We start from the raw sequence: 23,836 nt of genomic DNA, 5'->3' as shown, positions 1-23,836 counted from the left end.
TTTTGTTTTTTGTTTTTTGTTTTGCCCTTCTATTTTCAACACTTTGGCTGTGACTGGCATGCTGCAAATATCATCTTGCCATCCAGACTGAAAGTGTAATTCTGGGTGTGGACAGTGTCCCCACCATTCAATTGCTGATATAGAATTCTTTTTAGGCTATTGTCAGTGATAGAGGGCAAAACATGCGTTTGTTTGAACATTTATCACTTTCTCCTTTGTTCCCAGGAAGATTATAAGGACGAAAAGATCTTCATTGGGAGAGTAGCATATTTTATTTAACCTAACACTGTTTAACAAATAGGAACACATTTAAAGCAAGTTATAACATAGAACAAGATTTTTTTTTAAATGTGAACATAAATCCTTATTAAAAAATGATTAACCTTTGTCACGATGTTAATGGCCTTCGGTCACTACTTAGCTACACTCTTTCATTTATTTCATTGTTTATTTATCTGTTTATTTATTTACTACGTGCGGAGAAGACCTGTCTGCAAAGATTCACCCTTTGGCCCACTGCAGCCTCTAACGAGATCGGGGGGCTGTTACTGCACTTGTCAGTTTGCATCGTAGTCACTTGTCCTCATGCATGCTTAGCTCAGATGAACTCTGAAACTCAGATTTTCCCCTACTATACCACACTGCTAATTTTTTAAAGGATCCATGCTCATCTTGCCTGATGAATGTTTAAAACCTGTAGGAAAAAAAATAAAATCAATTTTGAAATCCAAACAGATTCATCTTAAATGCTATTTTTCCATTTTGTTAACATTCACATATATATTTTGATAAAAGACAGAAAATAAGGAAAAGAAAAAGCTGTACGCCTGTCCTGCCTGTCCATGCCCCCGCCTCCTTCCCCCAAGGAGCCAATAGAAATTTTCTTTAAGGGAGGTTGGTTTACATTTGGAGACAGTAGAAGCAAACTTGAAAGATAACACGGTTTACATGTGTGCTGGGATTCCTAATCACCCCTTCCTTGGCTGGCTTGAAAATTAAACATGCTGTGTCCTATGTACAACCAGACGTGCATGGCTCCTCATTGCTTTGAACAGTTCCAGAACCTTAGTAATTTGAGTTTATCTCAAAAATTACTGAACTGCACGGCAAGAAATTAAACTAAAAATTATGTTCATCCATCACCTTTTATGAGCCATGGAAAACTACATAGGGAATAAATCTTTGCAAGCAAGACAGTTTCTGTTATAAGTGGTTCTTCTCACTTCAAATGCATTAATATTCAAAACCATAACCTGTCGCGTGCTCAGCTTTGTGTGAGAAGGGGAACAAATCAATCCCCTCCTTCTGTTTACTGTGTTGATTAACACTGTTCTCTCTGTGCCTGGGGTCTGGGAAGTTACACTCTTTCTCCCTTAAAGGGGCAGGCACCCAGGAAGCCCAGAAGAGAGGGAGGGAATCAGCACTTATCCTGAGCCTACTGTGGGTCCATGCTCAACGATCCTAACAGTTCCAAGAGGGTTTTGTGATCCTCACTTTCTGGCAGAGGAAAATAAAGCTCAGAGAGCCTGTGAAACTCTGGCAAGCTGACATGGCTAGTCAGTGTGAGCCAGGTCTGACTCGGGCTCAGTCTAACTCAACACACTTCTTGGATGCCTCCATGACACTCCTCAAAAAGCAATCGAAGGAAGCAAGAAAATGATGCCTCAAGCAACTGGAGCCTTTCAAGTGTCTCCAGGGTGGAGAATAGAGAGCCCTGCCTACGGCCAATTCCTAAAGACCGCTCCTCCACTCCACTCACAGGTGGCCCAGAAGTCACAGCAAACTGTTCACGCTCTGTGTGATCGTCTGGCTTGTGGGTGGAAGGTGCCACGAGTGACTTGGGCCATGGGTCCCCACACAGCCCTCTTGAGGGTATGGGAAGCTCTCATCTCAAATCGTTCTGAAGCAATGCATTCCTGCCCGGATGACATCGTTATTCCCTCGGTGTCTGGCAGTCGGTCCCCACTCCCCAACCTCCAGAGAATTATCAGAGTCAGAATAAATGTCTTTCAAGCAGAAGCCCACTCTCTTGACCCTTTGCAGAAAGTCATCTTGCAGTCTCCCCAGTTGGCGACCGACCGAAGGGCCCTGCTACCTCTTGCCCGCTCTCTGCTTGGCCCCTAGGCACTGACTGGTGCTCATGGGATGAAACCAGAGGGCAATTCTCCGCAGCTGTCCCGAGTTGAAGGCTGTTTACGCAGCAGCCTTAGTTGGTGTCCGTGTCTCACCGCAGAGAACAGTGTCAAACCTTCTCCACGATCAAGATGCCCTCTTTGTAAACGACCAAAACAGTAACTGTGTTCCTGGCCCATTACAGAGGGCCTCGGATGCCTGGTCACCTACTGACCCGGCAGAACAGCAGGTCCCCACCATACGATGCCCTGTGACAGCTTTTGTAGAAAGTGTCCCATTGTGAACGACACAGCCCAGCATCCCCTGTTGGGTTCACAGTGCCCACTCCATAGACTCCCTAACATCCCATAGCTCCCCAGCCCCTGGTGCGTCCACTGCACCCACTTAGCCAATCAGCTTCCCTGCCTCTGCCCATCAGCAGCTCAGCCTTCCCGGAGAAAAAGCACACCGCCTCGCCAAATGGTGCCATAGACGATGCATCTCGAGCTACGCTTAGCAGCACCTCAGTCATGGCTGGGTGATTCCCCATCACAATCCCACCCCTCCCGGACCATCCTCAAGCTCTTTCACTGGCCCTGGGGTTGGTGATCATTCCTATCCTCTCTCCCTAAATCCAGTTCTTTTTTTTTTTCCCCTTTTTAAAGATTTTTTTCTTTCATTCATGAGAGAGGCAGAGGGAGAAGCAGGCTCCCCGAGGATCAGGGAGCCCGACGTGGGACTCGATCCCAAGACCCCGGGATCACAACCTGAGCTGAAGGCAGACGCCCAACCAACTGAGCCACCAGGGCACCCCCTAACTCCAGTTCTTGCAGCAGGCTTCTGAATTAATGATTCAGAGCTCCTGGAAGGTAGGGGCTGGGATTTGTTTACATTCGTGGTAATGATATGTTGAATAAATGATGTAAATAAGCAAACAGGATCATGTTTAACCTGGGGAACATGGCACAGTCGGTTAAGCGGCCAACTCCTGGTTTCAGCCGAGGTCAAGATCTCAAGGTCGTCAGATCGAGCCCCGTGTCTGGCTCCACACTCAGCGGGGAGTCTGCTTGGGATTCTCTCTCTTCCTCTTCCTCTGCTCCTCCCACTCATGCTCTCTCTCTCTCTCTCCCTCTCTCTCTTTCTCCCTCAAATAAATAAATACATCTTTAACAAAACTGTTTAACCTGGGTCTCCACAAACCGAGTCCTCTCTCCTGAGAATCTTAAGGAGAAGGGAGGGAGACAAAGTTAAATTGGACACTAACTGATTTTTTTTTTAAGCCCCGAGATCAGCACAGCCCCATATATTATCTCATGTAATGCTCACTCAAGTCTGCGAGGTAGATACCATTCTTTCCACTTTTCAGGTACAAAAAAGTAAGTGGTCCAGGTTTGCCTAACTCTGCAGCTCAAGTGTTTTTGCTATCTGACTTCCCACCTGCCCTTCCACCTTCTGCCTTTCTCTCTTCAAATTCTCTAATAACCCAGGGAGCTTACGAACCACTGGTGTCGGTGGAAGCTCCTTGGGAGGAGGCACCATTCGAGTTGGTCTCCGCAGACAGCGAGATGAAGAGATCCCTCAAGCTTTCACACTCTCTGATAATTGGGCAAAGAAGACAGGAGGGGGCTGAGCTGCATATTAGTTTGAACATATTTGATTTTGATTGCAAGTGACAGATACCCAACTTCAAACAGAGAAAGGAAATTGTGTGTTAAGTACCTAGGACATCTGAGGCACATTTGTGGGATGTTGGGATATGGAGCTCCAACAGCGTCATTAGCAGGTGGCCCTCCTCCTCTCCCTGTCTAGATTTTCCTCCCCTCCCCAACCATGTTGGCTTTATCATGGCAAACTGTCTCTATATGGCGGCCACCTCTACATCTCTAGGCTACACTGTCCTCTGGACTCTTACTGCATTGCACCCCCATCCCCCAAACTCTGGTCTCTGTCTGAGCTGCTTCAGAGCACAGTCCATAACTTCATCTATATTCCCCTGGCCAGGCCCAGTGATCACTCACTGAATAGATGAACGACTACAACCCATTGGTGCTCTTCAAGTCCGGACTGGCCAAGTTCACAGCTGGGGGTAAGGGGAGGCAGTAAGAACAGACCTGAGAGGAAGTTTCTCTTTGTGTATCTTTCCACTTAGTTTTTAATTCTAGCACTGTTTGCCTCTGTTCTCCAGTGATTTTTTGACAGATCTCTTCCTTCCTTAACCTCCAATCAAGAGTTGGCAAGAGTGGGGCTGGGGGACAGGTAGGGATGGGCCAAGGGGGAGGGGCTGCTGATATTTGCAGCAGTTTTTAGAGGAGAAGCAAATGTTCTAAGATTAGATTGTGGTGATGATTGCACAACTCTGTGGATTGACTAAAAAGCAGTGAATTGTATGCTTTAAATGGGCAAATTGTATGGTATGTGAATTATGTCTCAATAAAGTGGTTTTTAAAAAAATATTTCAAGGGGAAAAAAATCCAGAAAAGGGTAACATTACAACATAGAATAAACAGAAAACCCACTATATATTACCTTTCCCCACATTTACTCTAACTATATTATTTTATTAATAAGACTATCTATGGTTACCATATATTGCTATAATTATGTAAAGGAAAGAAAAGGCAGGGACTTGTGTCTGTTTTCTACATGGTGATCTCCTCAGTACCTAGAACAGTGCCTGGTATATAGTAGGTGTGGTGAGCTGCAGAAAATGGGCACAAATTCTTTGTAGCTCCTCTCCTACCCTGAGTTTGGCCACATGACTTGATTTGGTCAAAGGGACATTAGTGTACGTGATGTAAGTATGGCTTTAAAAAGTATTAGAACAACAAGGGTGCAGTAGGGACACAGCCTTGAGATAATGATGTGGTGCTAAGACCATCTGGATGGTATATGCAACTGAACCCACTTAAAGCCTCCTGTAAACATTTAAGATTTGGTGGCAGGTGTGGAATCCACACGTCTTGCTGACTCTCAAGACAAGCCCCATATGTAAGTTCCTTGCCTGTTTAACCTGCTGCCCACCAGTCTGGAGTGGCCCGCCTCTTCCTCTGGTCTCTTTGGGTCCTCTGTCTCTGAAGGTGTGGGTGTGGGGGGGGTGTTCAGATTATACTTGGGACGTGCCCCAGGAGCTTAGAAACACCATGTGGATGACTCTGAATCTGACACAGGCAGCCTGACAACTTTCTCCATTCCACTGGGAAGATGAGAATGAGGCTGATCTCCATATGCTCCCAGGCAACAGGAATTAAGCTGCCAGTCTTGCCACTGCTCTTCCTAAGAGGTTCTGAGAGTTGCGATTAAGCGGTGGGACTTAGGATGGCATCAGATGGTTCTAGAACACAATGCACTACCGGCATTTCTGGAAAGGCTCAGGACCACCTACCCAAGGGAAACGGACAGGAGAAGAGCAGAGATATATACTTCGTATCTGGTCCTTTAAATATGGCTGACACACCGTGAACCATGCTGTAGCTGACAAGCTGAGGCCACTTTTTGTCATTGTCCCAGACCACAACAAAGTTTTCAAACCTGATGTTCTCACGTTCATTTTCCCGACCCCTGTGCCACAGCTTTGGGTTGCTTCTTGTCTCTTAAATGAACCATTTGGACTCCCTCTTTGGGTCATAGGCCTTGGGTCACAGGCCTTGACTTTCCACTCAGAACTTGAAACTATTCTTTTTTTGGATTTTGGTGTCTCCCCCCCTGCCCCTGCCAACAAAAAAAACTTCATATAGGAGGAGGGATGAGTTGGTCATCTCATCCCAATTTTCCCAGTTTTAAAATGGGAAGTCTTGATTCCCAGAAAATCCTTCAGTCCCAGATAAACAATCCTGGTTTGTCCTCCTATGTAGGAGCTCTCCAGAAAACCCAGTTGGCCCAGCTGATCCCCCCGTGCCCACAGGCAGCTAGGGAAGCCTACAACGATGCACAGTTCATCTGTAAGATGAGGGATAACAATAGCATATGTCACTTAGGGTGGCTACAAGAAGTCAGGAAGATGGAACATGCAGGATGCTTACTGCTATATAGTAAGTTGCCAGCAAATATTTATTATTCTTAATGTTAATTGTTGTTATTCTTAATATTAATATTATTATTTAGAAACATATTTGAGAAAAGCTACATTAGCATAATCCTGCAGGAGCATTTAGGAAGTGGTGCTGAAGAACCAATGAAAACTAATGCTAGTTAGAAAACATAGAATGAATAAGATGAGAACTTTGGAGCCATGGAGGTGCCTCGTCTTTACAGCAATAACCAAATTAATAGTATTTGACATGAATTAAATATTGTTCACGTAGCTTTTGGAAAGAGTGCCTGTCCCATATTTAAGATCCTCTAAGGAGTGCTCGAGAAAGGGGGCTGATGACAACCCAACACGATTGCATGCAGTAAACTACTGGAGGAAATTTATGAAAAATGTCTTACATATATCTTGCCTTTGGCAGCTAACGACTATTGAGTGCCAACTGATTCAGAATCTCTGAGAGCAGATTCCCAGAAAGCCACATTTTTAACACACTGCCCGGGTGATTCTTACATGCCCTGAAGCTTGAGAAGTCCCCACTAGGACTTTGGCTCCCCGCAGGTGGGAACCATACCTTGTGCCCTCCTTTACTTCCGCCCCCAGCCCCCACACGGGTCCTGTGCCCAAAAGGTGCTCCCCAGATCTGTCTTTATTTATCAATCTGCCTTTTTGTTTTTGAGGTTAAGGATTTGGTTTGCCACGAGGGTGTTTCTCCAGAATGAGACACCAACACATGTTCTAGTCACTGAGGCGTTTATTTAAACTAGTTTCTCACCCTGGTGGTAATGAGCAGGGCTGAAAATGCTCTGAAAATCAACACATTTCATGAGGAAAGGAACCCATGAAGTCTATGCGGCTAGAGGCTTTGACTAGATGGAAAGAGCACTTTAAAAATAATTGCCTGGCCTGCCAAGGAAGGTACACTCTCCTCTCCAACTAATGCCATCTGGTTATCCATGGCGAGACAAAGCCCCTCCCAAGGAATGCCCATACTGGAAGGAGGACAAGTAATCTAATTCCCCATGACATTTCCATCTCCATTTTAATATGGAAAATCTCGATGAGATGGATCCTACAAGAACAGATTTTCATTATTGAAAAGCCATGTCAGAATAAATTAGCATGAAGAGGAAGTAGGAAAACACTAGATTGGATTATTCAGAACAATTTGATTATCCGCCCATTTAGGAGGTGTTAGAGACTCTAAGTATTGCTCTTTCTGCTAGTGAAAAAGTTACATTATCAGTCTTGCCTGGGTTGTTTATTTGAATGCTTTCCCTGCTCTTTCCAGGTCATTCGGTTATTTTGTATCTTGGGTGGATAATGACAGCGGAGCAGTGGTTAGAAGAGGGATTTACCCTTTGCAGCTTCTGCTCAGCCTCGGAGCCATCACACCTGAACATACATGTGGCAGGACTCTACCTGGAGAATATTGTCAAAGGAGAGGGAGGAGCAAAATGAATAGGCGGACCGGGGCCTTGGGAACTTGTGGGCCAGCCCTGAGCTGTTTCTTTTGTGGGTGAGCCGGGGGGATGGCTCCAGAGACTGCTGGGGGCCTGGGAAGACAGCCGGGGGAGGGGGAGATGGCGCCAAGCTAATGTCAGTGTGGCCAGGGCTCACGGGTAAACACAGGACTCCAAGGCCTTTCCCCTAAGGCTGCGCGGGCAAGGTCTCCCTTCCCTCTCTCCCCCTCCCCACTAACTTCCATGCCTCCCTCAGGCTGCCTGTGTCAGATTCAGAGTCATCCACTTGGTGTTTCTAAGCATCTGGGGAGCTTCCCAAGTGTAATCGGAAGGCCCCCCTCCCCGTTCTGTAAGCAGAGGACCCACAGAGACCAGAGAAAGAGGCAGGCCACCCCAGACTGGTGGGCAGCAGGTTAAACAGACAAGGGAACATGTATACAGGTCTTAAGAGGCAGCAAAACACATGGATTCCACACCTGCCACCAAATCTAAAAGTTTATATGGAGGCTTTAAGTGGATTCAGTCACATATACTGTCCAGATGGTCTCAGCATCCCATCACTATCTCTGAGCTGTGTCCCTTGGGCCGCCTCTGGGAGTGGGGAAGGCAAGCGGAGTGCACATTCCAAGGACAGGGAGGGGGTGGGGACCCTCCGACGGCTGGGTTCCACCGCACAGGTCAACGGCGCTCACGTCTTCTCCATGATCCCCCCCCCCCCAACACCAGTATTTCTCGAATACCTGCTATATTCCGGGCTGGGCGTTAGTCCCCTCTATGGTCATTGTCTATGTGTAACTGGGTATTAGGAATATACGTGTGAAATGGGAAAAGCAGCCAAGCATTTCCTCTTTGCTTTATGACTCTGTTTTTGCGTCTGAATTCTTGGCTCAAGCTCAGGGACTATGTCTTGTTCCTCCAGCAACTACCTCGGTGCTTGGCACTTGGCGGGCACATAATAAACGTGCAACGAGTGAATAAGCAAGTGGACAGCAGCCTGGTGGCATTGGTCTTCCTGTTCCCATTTTATAGACGAGGAAACTGAAGCTCAGAGTTTAAAGGATGTGCTTGTGGGTCACACAGCTAAGATGGGGACTGCAGAGCCTCACCCTACCTTTGTCTTTCGGCTAAATCCCATGATGGGTGGGACTGAGGGCCAAGCCTCCATGCCCTGTTCTATATCACAAGTCTATGGGCCCCACGCCCCTCTATCAGGGGCCCTACTCGGGGAAATACCTGTTTCTTACTTTCCTTTACCAAGGAGACTCAATTTAGCCCCATCCCTAACTGGCGGCTTTTCTCAAATGACAATCTGGGCTTCCTCATTGTCCTGAGGTTCTTCTGGTCTGAGGGCTTTGCTGGGGCTCAGCTGAACATGGCATGAACACCCCTGCTGCCGCTGCTCCCCGCTGTGGGGCCCACAGCTCCAAACACCTGGGCCTCCAGCATCAACAGTGTGGTGCTGGGGCCTCTGCTCTATCCGGTCTCGGAAGCACTGGAGCTCCAATGTTCTCTGGCTTGGGTTTTCTGGCTGCCTAAGACTGTGTTCAGAGAACCGTGATGGGTTTATAAAGTGAAAGATGGGGGGACACAATGCTAGAGCAGCTACGAGGCCCATATCATGAAGAATTTTATGTATCATGTTAAGTTAGTCTACTGTCTCCGAAGGCAATGAACTCCTTGGATATCAGCCCCAAATTTCCTAACTCACCATCTATTGGATGGAGGTAAAGCTTCTTCTCCAAACGAATCATGCTATATGACTACTAATCAATCACAATACCTTTTCCTCCCGGGAGCCCAGGCAGAGAATTGAAATTCTTCTCAATACAGTCTTCTAGGCAGTTACCAACACACCAGATGAAATCGATTTGCTGTCCTGATTCTAGGCTCGCCCACCATTTCCGTAAGTGGAGAAAGATTCTGTCATCCAGGTAACCCCAATCCACCCTCCCTACTCCCCTCCATCCCTTGCTCCAGGGATCTCTATACAAACAACCCTTGGGTTAGTCATGCATTCCCCCCTGCTCCCATTGCCCCAGGCTCACCCCAGAGGACAGACCCGCACCCACTCTAAGAACAACAGCATCTGTGGCTTTCTCAGCAGCCCCCAGCAATGGCAAAGCTCTGGGTGGGACACAAGCTTTCCTGCTAAGCTCTCCCAGACTTCCACTAATCAGGGGTCTCATTTTGCTTCCTCCATCAATATCAAAGGGGAATGCCCGTTTTCTGAAGTTGTGGACCGGCAGCACCGAGTCCGTGGCACTACACAGTCACCAACGAGAACAGCTCTCCATTAAATGAAAGCCTATCATTTTGCCCCCAGATTCTGTCGGGGTTCCCTGGTAGTTCCGGTTTCCTTTGTTAGGAGAGAGAGAGAGAGAGAGAGAGAGAATGAGAGAGAGAGAGAGAAGACGCGGGGCTTGGCGCCTAGCCCAGGGTGGCCAGGGGCTGAGCAGCCCGTTGACTGACAGCCTGGAAAGGCGGTGCGGGCTGCCCATTGCTGTCTCTCTCTCACGGGGCGTGGGGCTGTGGGACCCAGGCTCTGTTACAAATCAGAGCAAATGCAGACTGTTGTCACCCATGAGCAGAGGCCGCTGTGTGAGGAATTTTAAAGCAGAGTTTATTCAGTCCCAATTAAATCCCATTTTACAAATTCCGTCCGAGTCCCCAGCAGGAGGAAGCCCATTAAATGTTTTCACACTAAGCCGGCCTAGGCGGCAGTGCTGGGCCATGTGGGTGCGGCCCGGCTCCCCCGCAAGGCCATCGGAGCAGGCTTCTGGGCTTTCTCAGCAATGGCAGAAGGGTTTATGTGGTATAACTAAGTACCAGGAAGACAAGGTTATTTCTAAGCAGGTATCAGAAAATAAAACGACAGGCATGAAATAGGAAAAATAATCTTTGAAGAGAAGCATTCGAGCGAACCAGGGACTCACAAATCAAAAGAGAAAAGGTTTTTTGCTTTGTCTCTGGTTCTTTAAAGAAGGCCAATTTGCTCCAGTCAGGGGTACCCCGTGAACATTATGGGCTTTCTAATGGCTCGTGATTAAAACAATTTTTAATAGAACATTACAGATAGAGCTTCCTGGGGTGTCTTTTAGCTACTGAATGGGCCACCAAGAGAATGAGTCCGTTCTTCACTCGACACGTAGCCTAGAACTGGAAATCAGTAGGATGTCCTAATGTTAGGATGTCTTCCCTCGAGTCACCTTTTTACCCCCTCAGGCATCCTGGAAGCCCAACATCGGAGCACGGAAACAAATTCTCACTCTTTATTCTTGATTTGGAATCAGTCCTAAATGCACCCCTGCATTGCTGCCCTGATTTTCTGCCCTCTTAAGGGCATGGCCTCCTTCATGTCCCCGCTGAGGCCTCAGGCAGCTTTAAATCTGAGAAACCAGTTCCTGCCCCTCCTCCTTGGGCCTTGCCAGACCTCCAGCAGCTCTCGGGAGCCAAAGGGACCGCCTGTGCCCCGGGCCTCATCAGGCTCCAGTCTACCACTGGGGATGCACCATAAGGGCTGAAGAATAGGGTGGGGTGGGGAGACAATTACCACCTCACTCCTGCACCTAAGGTTCGTCTATGACACCCCTTCGGCGGGGGGAGGGTCACAGAGGCTGAGTACGGATGGGGGGGCGGGCAGAGGGAGGAGGGGTGCTGACCTTCTGCTCGCTCCCTCTCTTTCATCCTCTCTTCCTTTTTCCTGTCCTTCTTTGTACTTACTTTAAAAGTCTAATTAGGTGAGAGTAAAATAAATGAATTTTGATGCTTTCCATGGCTTTGCAATTAGAGTTTGCAAATTAAGTATTTCAGACTGTTCTTTGCTCTTCTTCCTCCTCCTTTGCCTTGAGAACTTTTCCTGCAAGTTAGACCTCTGACCCCTGGCTGGTGATAGGATCCTTGGACTTGAACCACAGGCCGGTGCTTTATCTCATACTTTGATTGCTAACATAATTTTCCACATATTTTATAGAAACAGAAGTCTTATTGAAACAGGGAAGCAAGTGATGGCTTCTCACCCCACTTCAGAAACAACTATGCTTTGATTACTCATTCAGTTCCCATAGATTTACCATTGGCAAAAGGACACTTTAATTATAAAGAAAAAAATAGAAAAACCGTCTTTTCTGCAACACTGTTTTTTAAAGATTTTATTTATTTGACAGAGAGAGATAGTGAGAGCAGGAACACAAGCAGGGGGAGTGGGAGAGGGAGAAGCAGACTTCCCGCAGAGCAGGGAGCCCGATGTGGGGCTTGATCCCAGGACCCTGAGATCATGACCTGAGCCAAAGGCAGACACTTAGCAACTGAGCCACCTAGGCACCCCTGCAACATCTCTTTCTGGAACCAGTGAAGCCCCGGGTAGAACTCTTGAGAGTTAAATGAGAACAATGTAGCAGCCTTTCATCCTTATGTAGATTTAAAAGACAAGGGAATAAAAAGTGCATTTATTAGAGGAAAGCTGAACACCTGTCTTCTCTACATTTATGTTTTGTGCTCAAATAGGAGATCTGGGGTTCCCTCAGCTGGCGGACTTCCTGGAGACCTTCCAGCCCAGGTACATGAATACAGAAATTCTCAACAGCACTGAGCCAGCAAGATTGAGTCTGAGGGCAAAGCCTAGGATGGTTGGAAGCCAGGGGCTGGCCCAGGTTGAGAAAGGCAGGCATGCCAAGACCAGTGGCAGAAATAAACTATCCAAGGAAAGAATGAAAGTCAGGGAGCGATCAGAAACTGGGAAAGGGGGAGGAATTAGTAGGCCTATAGAATAAGACCATGCAGTGAAAGGCCTGTAAGGGTCCAGCTGGTAACTAAAATGAGGTCAGAGAGTAAGGTGTAATAGGGAGTGGTGGCAACTGTGTCAAACTAGAAGCTAAGTGCCTCTGTCTGAAGGATCCTCAGATCCAGTGACTTGTGGCCATGAAGGCATGCAGGCCCAGTATTACCAGATCTTCCCATTTTTAAAGAAAAGCACACAATCTTGATTTTTACTTGAAACATCCCATTTTAAAACATTAGACAAGCCAACAAAATATGGGTGGGTTGGGAATTATATGACAACTTCTATGGCCTGTATAAAATCACATGTCAAGGCAAAATTTAGTTGGAGAAATGAGAGAAGCAGACACAGAGCGGGCACAGATGGGCATAGCTAGGGCTCCGGGAAGGGGTGAGGTCAGAGGGAAAAGGGCCAGCTTTATGGGAGGCACACAGAGCATGGCCACAGGCTCTCTGCACTGCCAGGGGGCTTCATGGTGCCGGTCCCTCTCTGCTTCTGAAGGACAGAGCAGCAACCCCAGCACCAGTGTGAAAGCTAGGCCGTCACACCAGCCTAAAATCTCCTATGGGATCTGGACCCCTAGACTCTGGCACCAGCTCCTCTTGCTCTCTCTTCCTTTCTCCTCTTCCAGCCACCAGGGCCTCTGTGTTCCTTGGAGGCACCAGGGACACCCTTCCTGTAGGGCCTCTGCATGGCTGTTCCTTCTGCTTAGAACATTCTTCCTTCCCATCTCCACATGGCGGATTCCCCACCTCCTTCCAGTCTTTGCTCAGTGTCATCTTCTGACCTCTCTATGCTAAAGTTCAACCTACAACTGCACCTGGTTAGCTTCTCAGTGCTTATTTTCTTTTTTCCAAATCAATTATCACCTTCCAAATACTATGCAATTTACTTGTTATTTCTTGTGTCTCATGCAACTAGAATGTAAGCTCCTCCAAGGTGAAGATTTTTGTTTGTTTTGTTCATTGATGTATTGCTGGAACATAGTTGTTCACATTAGGAGGCACCCAATAAATATTTACAAAAAGCAAATATGAATTCATATTTCTTCCTGCTGTCACGTAGCTCTGGAGATGTGATTTCAAGGAGCTTCTCTTCCCTTCCATATTTCATTCCTCCTCTGTCTTTCCCAGAATTCAAGTCAACAAATGTTTGTTGAGCAACCATGCTGCGCCAAGCCTCAGACCGAGCTCTGAGAGCACAGGAACAAGGAGAAACAGTGTCTACCCTCGAGGAGCTTATCATCTAAAAGGAGATGCATGGTAAGAATTTTTTTTAAGATTTTATTTATTTATTTGAGAAAGAGTGCACATGAGAGAGCTCGAGAGAGAGAGCATGAGAGAGCTCGAGAGAGCATGAGAGAGAGAGAGAACATGAGCTGGGCAGGGAGGGGGAAGGGCAGAGGGAGAGGGAGAAGAAGAAGGGAGAAGAAGACTCCCCACTGAATGGGGAGCCTGACAATCCCAGGACCCTGGGATCATGACCTGTAAGGATTATTACAGGGGATGTCCAAGGTGCTGTGGGGACACAGAGGAGGGCCACTTGCACTGGCCTTAAAAGATGTGTAGGGTTTAGTGGAAGAAGAGGGCATCACAGCATCAAGGGAGGTGGGGCCAGGCAAGGAGTAAGAGCAAGTCAATAGGAAAGATGGAAGGATGGTATGAACTTAATTTGGTGGGGTATTTAAAATGAAGTACTTATAGGACATTGGCTGATGCCCCTGTGGAAATATGTTCACTGATATTTTGATGCTTCTATGACTTTGCAATTAAAGTTAGCAAATTAAATATTTCAGACTCTTCTTTGCTCTTCCTCCTCCTCCTCTGCCTTGAGAACTGTTCCTGCAAGTTAGACCTCTGACCCCTGGCTGGCGATAGGATCCTCGGATTTGAACTGCAAGGCCTGTGCCAAAGCACAAATCTCCTACTTTGATTGCCAACATAATTTTCCACTTATTTTTAGAAACAGAAGTTTTATTGAAACAGGGAAGCAAGTGATGTGAACAAAACATTATTTCTATATGTTATTTGTACTGTGACACCTTAAAAAAAAAACCAAAATGAACCCTTATATACACACTAAGTATGTACTTTTACCACAGTTATCAAGGATTCTGACCTCATTGCATCAAAACCCTGAAGGTCTTTTTTTTTTTTCTTGAAATTAACTTCACCATACAGCAGCTGCTCTCAATCCTTTTCAGTGGAATATGTGAGTTCGCCTTTCTACAGTTTCCTGGGTTGTTTTTCCTATATGGCAGGAATGAAAAATTAAACTATCACGTGGAGTGGGGATGCTTCTGGAAGTGGGAGGGTCCCTCTGACTTCTAATCTCTCAAACTCCCTGTATAAATGGAAATATTATCCCCTTGACTCCTGAAGCAGAGTGAGGCATGTTCCCTTGCAAGAGGGATATCAAATGTTCTAAATGTGACTTGAACCAATGTAAGAATAGTACTTCTCAGGAACAACTTGAGCTCTTAAAATGGCATCTTTAAAAAAGCCTCCTGTTACAAATTCAGACTTATGCTGAGTATAGCCTTTTAACCCAAAACCTTAAATACAGATCTAAAAATGGATTCATTTTTTTCACCCATAAGAAGCAAATATTTAATGAGTGCCTCATTATATAGGCATGCGTTCTACTAGGTGCTAGATATACAGAATGAATAAGATATAGCCCTTTTAAATAAGTGTTTAGTTTATAAATCAGGTAGCTACAGATTCATATATAATGTATATTTCTATATACACAGTATATATATATATTTATATATGATCAAAATTGTTGCATTATAGATACAAAGAAAATCATGTGGACATAGATGAAAGTACAAAGCTTAAAAACAAACTTTTACAATTTTTCCAATTAAAACAGGAAACATTTTATATATACACAGAACTTCTGAGAAAATATCTGAAGTGAACCATATTTTTGTAAACATGGGGTAAATATGAATTTTTAACCCCACATTCTACAGAAAGACATGTGAAAGCAGGATATAGAAAATAAATATAAACAAAAAAAAAAGCCTTCTTAAGGACGAAAACTCATGCTAGTTATAATTAACACAGAAATTATTGTTTTTCCTCCTCAATCCAATACTGAAGCCATAGTACTCCCAGGGAAAAAGTTATTTTATAGTTGGAGTTTTTATACTGGATATTCACATGATGTACAGATAAGTAAAACAGCCGAGAGGTACCTCAAAAGCTAGAATTAATCTGCAGTTGGTGGCAACTTTAATTCTTTGAAGAATTAAACTTTAAGCAATTGAACTGAACTTTAAGCAATTGCAGAGAGTGAGCCAGCAAGCAGTGGATTGACTGCGGTACCAGGCTGTGGCTGGCGTCCTTGAAAGTGTGTAGAATCAGCATGGGGTCAGTGAACTGGACAGAGGCAGGAGTGACAAAGGGGGTTCTGGACCCACACCAGGAAATATCAGATTTCTCAGACTCTAAAACATCTTCAATTATAAAATACCACCAATTTACAAACAGCTCAGGGAAAACAAACACTACATTAAAGAATTACACATTTTTACATTTCTACTCATCTTTAGCTGTATAATTATGCACTACTTTCCTTTTTTAGTAAAATAATCAAATCTTGAGTCTAAGCTGTCTTCAAACATCAGAGTTCAAATTTTTTTCTGATTTTTTTTTTTTTGGCCAATAGCAGCTATGCTTACCATCACATGATATGTTGATTTTTCACAAATTGTGTGTTTGACTTCTTTGGCAACTTTATTACTTTCAGGATTGGCAATATAATTTTGAATCATATATAAAAAAAGAAAACTCCATCTGCATTTCCTACTTGGCTACCATAGTCTTTCCCACCACCCCCCAACTGGATTGCCAAAAATTAAACTGGTATTGTTGAGTAGAGAGATTTAAATCAGGTTCACTGAAAGTTTTTTTCCTGTACTGAAAATATACAGCTTAAATAAAGCTCCCTCATGACTAAGCAGTAACTGAAAACCCCTTTTCTGAGCATGCATGTGGGATACCACTAAGACGTGCTTAAATACGCATTATTTGTTATTCAAGACAAAGCACAACTTGACATCTGATTTCTATGAGCCACTCTACTGCATTCTTCCTTCTAAAGTAGATGAAAACTATTTTGCATCTCCTGTGTGCCAGGCATTGGGCTGATCCACCCTAATCACCAATTTCATTTATTCTTTACAATGTTGCTGAAAGGTATCATTATACTCTTTCTGCAGTTGGAGAAATGGAGGGTCAAGCAGTTATATAATTTCTTTGAAGTCATATAGACAGTAAGAGTGGAAACATGGATTTGACTGATTCTGAAGTCCATGAGGTCAAAGAAGTCTTCAGCTGTGGTTTTCTCCCTCTGCAATCAAATGAAGAATGGGTCCTGGGAACTTTCCAAATCAGTACCATGCCATTGACAACCATTCTATACTTCTTCTCTACCCTAATGTATCTTGATCAGTCCACCCCACCTGGTGCCCTGACATAGGAACCATCTGACCCAATGCCTTGTCCCTCTACTTTTCGTTGGCCTCAGGGGTGGATTTTCCATCCGTAAAGGTCCTTGAAGTCTTTCCTGACTGCACCTTCTAGCAATCATTCATTTTTTTCTTCTTTATAACCAAATACATTTTTGATCCACTCTAATGGCATTTATATTCTAGCTTGCATGATAGAATTGTCTTATTTTCTTCCCATAGTTTGGCCATGAGACCAGTGCACATGGCTTTGTAGACCCTTCAAAGAGGGTCAGAAGTACCGACGGCATGACCAGTCTTCCTTCCTAGACACAACATTCAAGTCACACGAGTGACTGGATGATTAGTCTGCTCATAACACCTCCTTCCAGGGCTGCTATGGCTTATAAATTTGTGTACTTCCAGCTAACACTACCCCAGTTAATACCCAGAACTATGGGCCATTCAAAAGAATTTTTAGGAAATCCTTCTGTGTAACAATAAATAATACAAGATATATTCCACAGATGTACTATACTTTATATGTGTAACTTATACTTGTAACTTATATTTTGTGACTCCAAGCTGGTGCTTTACCCTGCCTCTCTGAACATCTTGGTTCTAGAATTACATGAAGGGAAAGGAAAATGATCTTTTCTAGCTAAATTTACACTAATCAAAAGAGAAGCAGTATTAAGCCTCAAACCAAAGGGGAAAGCAAAAAATGACTCCAGACCTTAGATAAGGAAATGCTTGTGTTACAGATGGCTTCTAGCCAAATGAATTAAAGGGAGCAGAGGAAGGCTTAAAAGCTTCTGTCAGGTGGGTTGGCTTAACTAGCATGAAATCTTCTTAAAATCCCAACCCTTCCCACATTTCTACCTCAAGCATTTCAGCCTGTGCCCTTCAAGGTGACAGAACATCAAAGCTGTGTCTTTGCTGTTTACTATCCTTTTTCTGTGTATCTTGACCCATCTTTTATCACTTCCACAAACCACTGTTCAGTCCTGATGCTCCAATCTGTTGAAGCCAACTTTATCATCAAAAAATCATACAACTACCATTGATACCAAGACCCATGTTAGTAGCTATTTCTTGGGAAGTGTTAAGGTCAAAAGAATGGATATGATAGGTCACCTCAAAGCTTAGGAACATCTCCAAATGCATGGAAGTTGGCAGTAAAGAAACCTGTTTAAATTAGTTTTAATACCTACATGACCAGATTTATTTTGACACAATACTACCCTGCCCCACACCCACCCAGCTTTTGTTGCTCTTGTTCTAGTTAAGGGAATTAGCCTTCTCTAGAACACACTTAGAAAATGTTATGTCCCCTTCTGGTTCATGGCTCTAGCCCTTCTCACGTTCTTAATTTTCTGGGAAGTCTTACTCCGGAGATCTCACTGCACTACCCTCTCCTAAACAAGTTCTATTTTAAGAAATACAGTTTTTCAACAAAAATATAGTCAGGATATGGACTCCAAGAGTCTCTGCCAAGTGCAGTCATCTCATTAAGCCTTGACAGTGCTGGAGAAAGTGGCACTCTAAAATTTCCATTTAAAATTAAAACTCCAAAAATATTTCAGGTAAGAGTAGGTGGCTTTTTGTTTTGTGCAATAGCTCCTTATGAAAAACTATTTATAGGTGGACCATTTTGCCACGGACCAAACATAGACCTGTTTGCCATATTTTATTTAAGTAGATTTTTGTTTTTTTCTCTCACCAGCAAACTTTGCTCTTTTGGAAATGTTATATGATATTTAGAATAATTTACATCAGAGAAAAATGTCTTGTTTGAAGAACCTTAAGTGGATTCTCGTTTCACAATATGTCTGCCTATCTATTCCTAAAAGCTCGAAGGAATCTGGCCACAGCTCCATCCAGAGCCTACAGAGGAGGTTGTAACCTTAAATATTCACTTATTCAGTCAGTAAATATTTATGGAGCACGTACTTTGTGCCAGACTCTGTTCATGATGCTGGGGATAACGGGTGAACAATGACAGAAAAGGTCTATGACCTCTTGGATCTTATACTTTGGTGGAAAGGAATAGAAATTAAATAAATAAATGAAAGCATCTCAGAGAGAGTCATAAGTTCTCTGAAGGAAATAAAGCAGGTTAACAGAAAGAAGGTGACTTGTGGAAGCAGGAGAAGAGAGGTCTCTCTGAGGAGGTGATGCTCGAACCGAAACCTGAATGAACTGAACAAACTAGATTTGAGTAAGGGGAGAAGATTATAGACAGAAGGAACAGCAGGTGCAAGAGCCCTGAGGTGGGAGCAAGCTTGGCACTTTCCAGGTACAGAAAGAATATGTAGATGGAACAAGGTGGGGAGTGCCTGGGTGGGAAGTTAGAGAGGTGGTCAGGGACCAAACCAGGTAGGGTCTTGAAGGCTAGGGAAGTACTGCATTTTACTCCGGGGGCACTGAGAAGCCATTGGTCGGCTGCCTCTGGGGAGTGATATTAGCTGGTTTATATACCACCAGTCTACACCAGCACTGAAGCAACTTTTTGCAGCATTTTATTTAGAACCTTGAGATCACCTCTCCAGACCACGTCCACATCCCTATCAACCTTGGTTGAGTCCCTAAGTTCAAACCCCTGCAGTCACTAATCCTTTTCTGGGGCTTTATCTCCCAATAGCCTACCCTGTTCCTTTAAAATGTTTCTACCCCGTCTCCTAGAACCCTCCATTCCAGAATAAATATTCCATCCTCATTATTTATTCCCTTCGCCTTTTTGTCTTAACTATAAGACAGGACAGTCCTTGAAGGTGCTGCTTTGCTGTGTTCCTCCTGAGCATTACTAGCTTGTTCTCCTGAGGCATGAGGCGGAAAGTGGGCATCCTCTTTCCCCCCACACAGCTGCTTCCACCCACTGCTGCCTCATTCTTGTCTTCCTTGATGATGCTCTATTCTGGTTTACAACATATCTCTCTGGTAATTTCTTCCAAGTCATCTTTGTTAAGTTCACTTTCTTCTGCCTGCCCCCTAGGTTTTGGGGTTCTTGGCACTCTTTCCTTTACACACTTTTCCTGGGTTGTCTAATTTTCCCTCCATGGAGTCAGTCCTCATCTATAACCTGACTCTCCAAGCCTTGTTTCTGGTTCAGAGTTCTTCCTCAAGTTCTAGACTCTTAAATTTAACTGCCTCCTGGAGCCCTCCACTTGAGTGTACCACAGGCACTTTAAGTTCACAATGTCAAAACTGAACTTATTAACCTCTCCTACCATCCAAACTGCTCCTCTTCCGACAGTTTCTATCTCTGTTGAATGGTGTTACCTAGTTGTCCAAGCGAGAAATCTGGGAGTTACCTTGACTCCTCACTTTCTCTTGACTCGCAGCCATTCTCAAAATTCTATCGCTGTTACCTAAAAACTTCTCATATTTCCATTGCCTTGTTCAGGTCCTCATCACCTCTTCTCTGATCGTACTGACTGACAAGTATTCTTGCCTCTAGGCTTTCAAATTTTCTACACAGTCACCAAGAGTGATCTTTCTTAAAACTGGGGCACACATTTGTTGTTCTTACCTGCTCAACATCCATTCACCCTTACTGTGGTGACAATATACTTATGTGGAGGAACCCCCTTCCCTCATCCCCTCTAGGGCCCTAATTCAGGTCCAAGGGGGTGGAGCATGAGGGCAGCTTGGCCAATCAGCGCACTGAGCCCCTGCCACAGTGATTGGTTCAGAGAGGGCATGTGACTGGTCTAAGCGGAAGAAGTCCTGGGTCTTGCTTGAGTGAGAATGGCCCGGAAGAAAAGCACTGGTTCTATTAGGTTTAACTCTGGATAAGCATACGCTCGGAACAGCCTCCTCAAAGAGCTAGAGAATGAAAACAACACTTACGAGAGTAGAACCAAAAGATGGAAAAGGAAGCCCATGTCAGGATTTGATGGCAGCCACATTTACCCGTGCGCTTTTTAGTTATGTGACTAATAAATTCATGTGTTTGCTTAAGCTTGTTTGAGTTGGGTTTTATTTTTCCCTAAATAATTTGCTACTAATAATCCAGAGAGACTCATGTCATTCATTACTCTACTTCATGGTTTCCTAGTAGTCTTCAGGATGATGTTCAAAGTTCTCAGCCTGTCCTAAAAATAATTATGATCTAGCACCTGCTTACCTTTCCAGGTTCATCTTCTGCCACTGTCCACCTCTCCCCTTAGGCTCCCATCACACGGAGCTTCTTGCGGATCTCAGAATGTGCCATCCTTTCATTCACCATCAGGCATTGCACTCATGATTTCCTCTCTCTAGAACCATCTCCAATTTGCCTCTCCACTTCCCCTTATTCTTTCTTCAACATTGAAATCAGACATATTCTCTTGTTAGAAATTCTCACTGATTCCCTTTCCTTAGTCTAGATTAAGAAACTTCCTCACGCCCGCCTGACATTATGGGTAAACCTCATAAATGGATAAATGCATTTATCCATTTGGGTTGCAATTTTCTATGTTGCTGTTTGTGTCTCCCCCATATAATTAACTCCTTGAAGGCAAGACCCATGAGTCTTTATATCCTTAAGGGCCTGGTATTATGCTTGACACACATTAAGACCATCAATAACACTTGAACCAAGAAATGCCTTTCAATGTTACTTACATTTATAGGCAGTAAATTATAAGCTCCTTGAAGGAGGGGCAATATTTCACTCTTATTTGTATCACTCATAACATGAATTGGGCTTCATCAGGCACTTAGTAAATATTTGTTTTAAAAAATGGATGGAGGAGTGCCTGGATGGCTCAGTTGGTTAAGTGGCTGCCTTTGGCTCAGGTCATGATCTCGGGGTCCTGGGATTGAGCCCCACATCGGGCTCTCCACTCCGTGGGGAGTCTGCTTCTCCTTCTCCCTCTGACCCTCCTCCCTGCTTGTGCTCTTTCTGTCTCAAATACATAGATAAAATCTTAAAAAAAAAAAACAATGGATGGGGAAAACATATGCCATCAGACTATGCTGCTGCTCTCTCCTTCCTGTTGTCATCCACCAACTTCTCTGTCTCCCCAGCATGTCCTGTGGGCTCAGGTCTTCATATCATTCCTGACATTAACAATCATTTTGTTAATGGTAACATTTTCTTAATGGAAACATCATTTGTTAATGAAGAAGATATAGTCAACAGCTGGCCTCAGACATTGAGGTGAGGACAGCTCCTCCTCTGTCATAAATTTCTCCATCCCACCTTAGCTACCAAACTCCTATGTGATACCCTGGTCTAGGTCTTGTCATCACCAATAGCTACTTAAGTCTCAATTCCGTTCCTCCCATAACTTCTGGCCAACCTTCTAGAACTCACACTGTAAAATTCGCCATCCTCTTTTAGCTTTTCAGTTCATTTTTCACTCTTTATTACCCCTCATGTCCTCATATTCCTCCTTACCCCCACTGTGCAGTACATCATTGTCAGTCCCCGTGAGTTTAGATTAGGTCCCAGGCAAGTGCTAGGTGCTGGGGATAGAGCAGGGGAAAAACACAATCCGGTTCTGTACTCCTAGAATTTATAGTCTAATGGGGGGAATAGATATTAAATACATGAGGAAACATACAGATGTGTGATTTAGAATTATGAGAAGTCCTTGGCAGGGAAAGTACAGAAGGCAATGAGTTTGCATAATAGGACCATCTAATCTAATCTCTGGGGACAGGGAAAGCCTCTCTGGAAAATGCTGAAAGAATTTCCTCTTTTAAAAAGGGGGAAAATTATTTCTGCAGTTTAAATGTTAATTTTTAATTATCCAAAAAAAAAAAAAAACCACTCAACTTTTACCTGGAAAAAGCACTGACAGTTGCCTTCCAATAAATCCCAATACTTTCAATCTTTCCCCACACCATTCTGGGCATGTCACCCTTCCTAAGCATCTTTCCTATTGTCTATACTTTCTCTCCTCCTGTCTTAGGATGTTTCCGGAGATGCCAGCAAAATGATGAAAACAGAAGTCCATCGGAAATCCTGGAATAGTTGTTACCTTTCCTGCCATGTGCCACACACAAGCATAATGTCTCATATTTGGTAATTAAAATAAAAGCAAACATCTTAGATTTCGCATTACTAGTGGTACATTGGCTTCCTGGTTCTCTACCTTCAAAGCTCTCTGGAAGCTGTCTTCTTTATCCTTCACCAGTAGGTGGCTCAGGCCTTCCCCAGAATCCGGGAACCTGGCCTTATTGCAAGGGTTATCTTCATTTGACCTGTCCAGTCATACTGTGATGGTTTAATATCTGAGTCACTAAGTTTTCCTTCCCCCAGGGCAAGGGCATCTGCTGGGTTTATTACATAATTCCGTGTTCCTCTCCCCTGGTTATGAAGCCCATCCTACCGCTCCAGGGAAATAAATCATCTCCCTGTAGTGGGTTGAAACAAATTACAACGGCTCCCTCTTCGTCAGGGCAGACCCTCTGCTGAGAGCTGACTCTCTAAGAATTTCCTGAGCCCTAGGAGGCGCCCTGTTTTGCTTCCCACTCATTGGCCAGTAGCCATCCATATTTTGCCTCAAACTTTCCTCTAGGCATCCAGCTCCACTGGAGACAGGAGCAAAATGACCAGAACAGATAAGAAGGCCATTGGAAGAATAGGAGAAAATTCTTCGCTTTCCTAGACTTCAGAGGTTGAAGAATGAAGATCTTTGAACTGGTTGATGCACATACTTGAATAAGGATGCTTTGGAAGTCACTCAGGAGATCAGTTAACAAGGTGACTGGGAGAGAGAAAATGCAAGAACAGGGCAGGGAGCAAGAAAACTAGGAATTATCTCAAATTTGAGGCACTGGGAGTGCAAGGAGTTACAACCAGCCTGTCACAATCCCAGACAGCTCTTCCCCCATTAGAAGAGCTCACCCTCTCTGTGATGAAGTATTGTCGCCTGTAATTCTTGACGTAAACTTTCCTAGGGTCACTCTTGTGGTGGATGTGACGGGTGGACGATGAACAGGATGGGAAGCGGTCCAGGTCAGAGAGAGCTGTCGGAAGGGCTCTGCACTACTAAGGTGAGGGA

General features: G+C 44.5%; 1 long non-coding RNA gene across 1 annotated transcript in view; it reads left to right on the top strand.

The window, feature by feature from the left end:
• The first annotated feature begins 765 nt into the window (after nt 1-765).
• The window catches only part of LOC141370878 (uncharacterized), a 76,564-nt gene continuing 53,493 nt past the window's right edge, over nt 766-23,836 (top strand). The window contains exons 1-2 of the long non-coding RNA XR_012375349.1: nt 766-2,981; nt 13,513-13,641. This is a non-coding gene — a long non-coding RNA (uncharacterized lncRNA). The remainder of the gene's footprint in view (nt 2,982-13,512; nt 13,642-23,836) is intronic.

The sequence above is a fragment of the Callorhinus ursinus genome, unplaced genomic scaffold, assembly GCF_003265705.2.
Source record: "Callorhinus ursinus isolate GAN/ISIS: 27379988/994484 unplaced genomic scaffold, GSC_fseal_2.0 scaffold49, whole genome shotgun sequence".
In the NCBI taxonomy this organism is placed as follows: Eukaryota; Metazoa; Chordata; class Mammalia; order Carnivora; family Otariidae; genus Callorhinus; species Callorhinus ursinus.
This window is presented reverse-complemented; position numbering and strand designations above follow the sequence as displayed.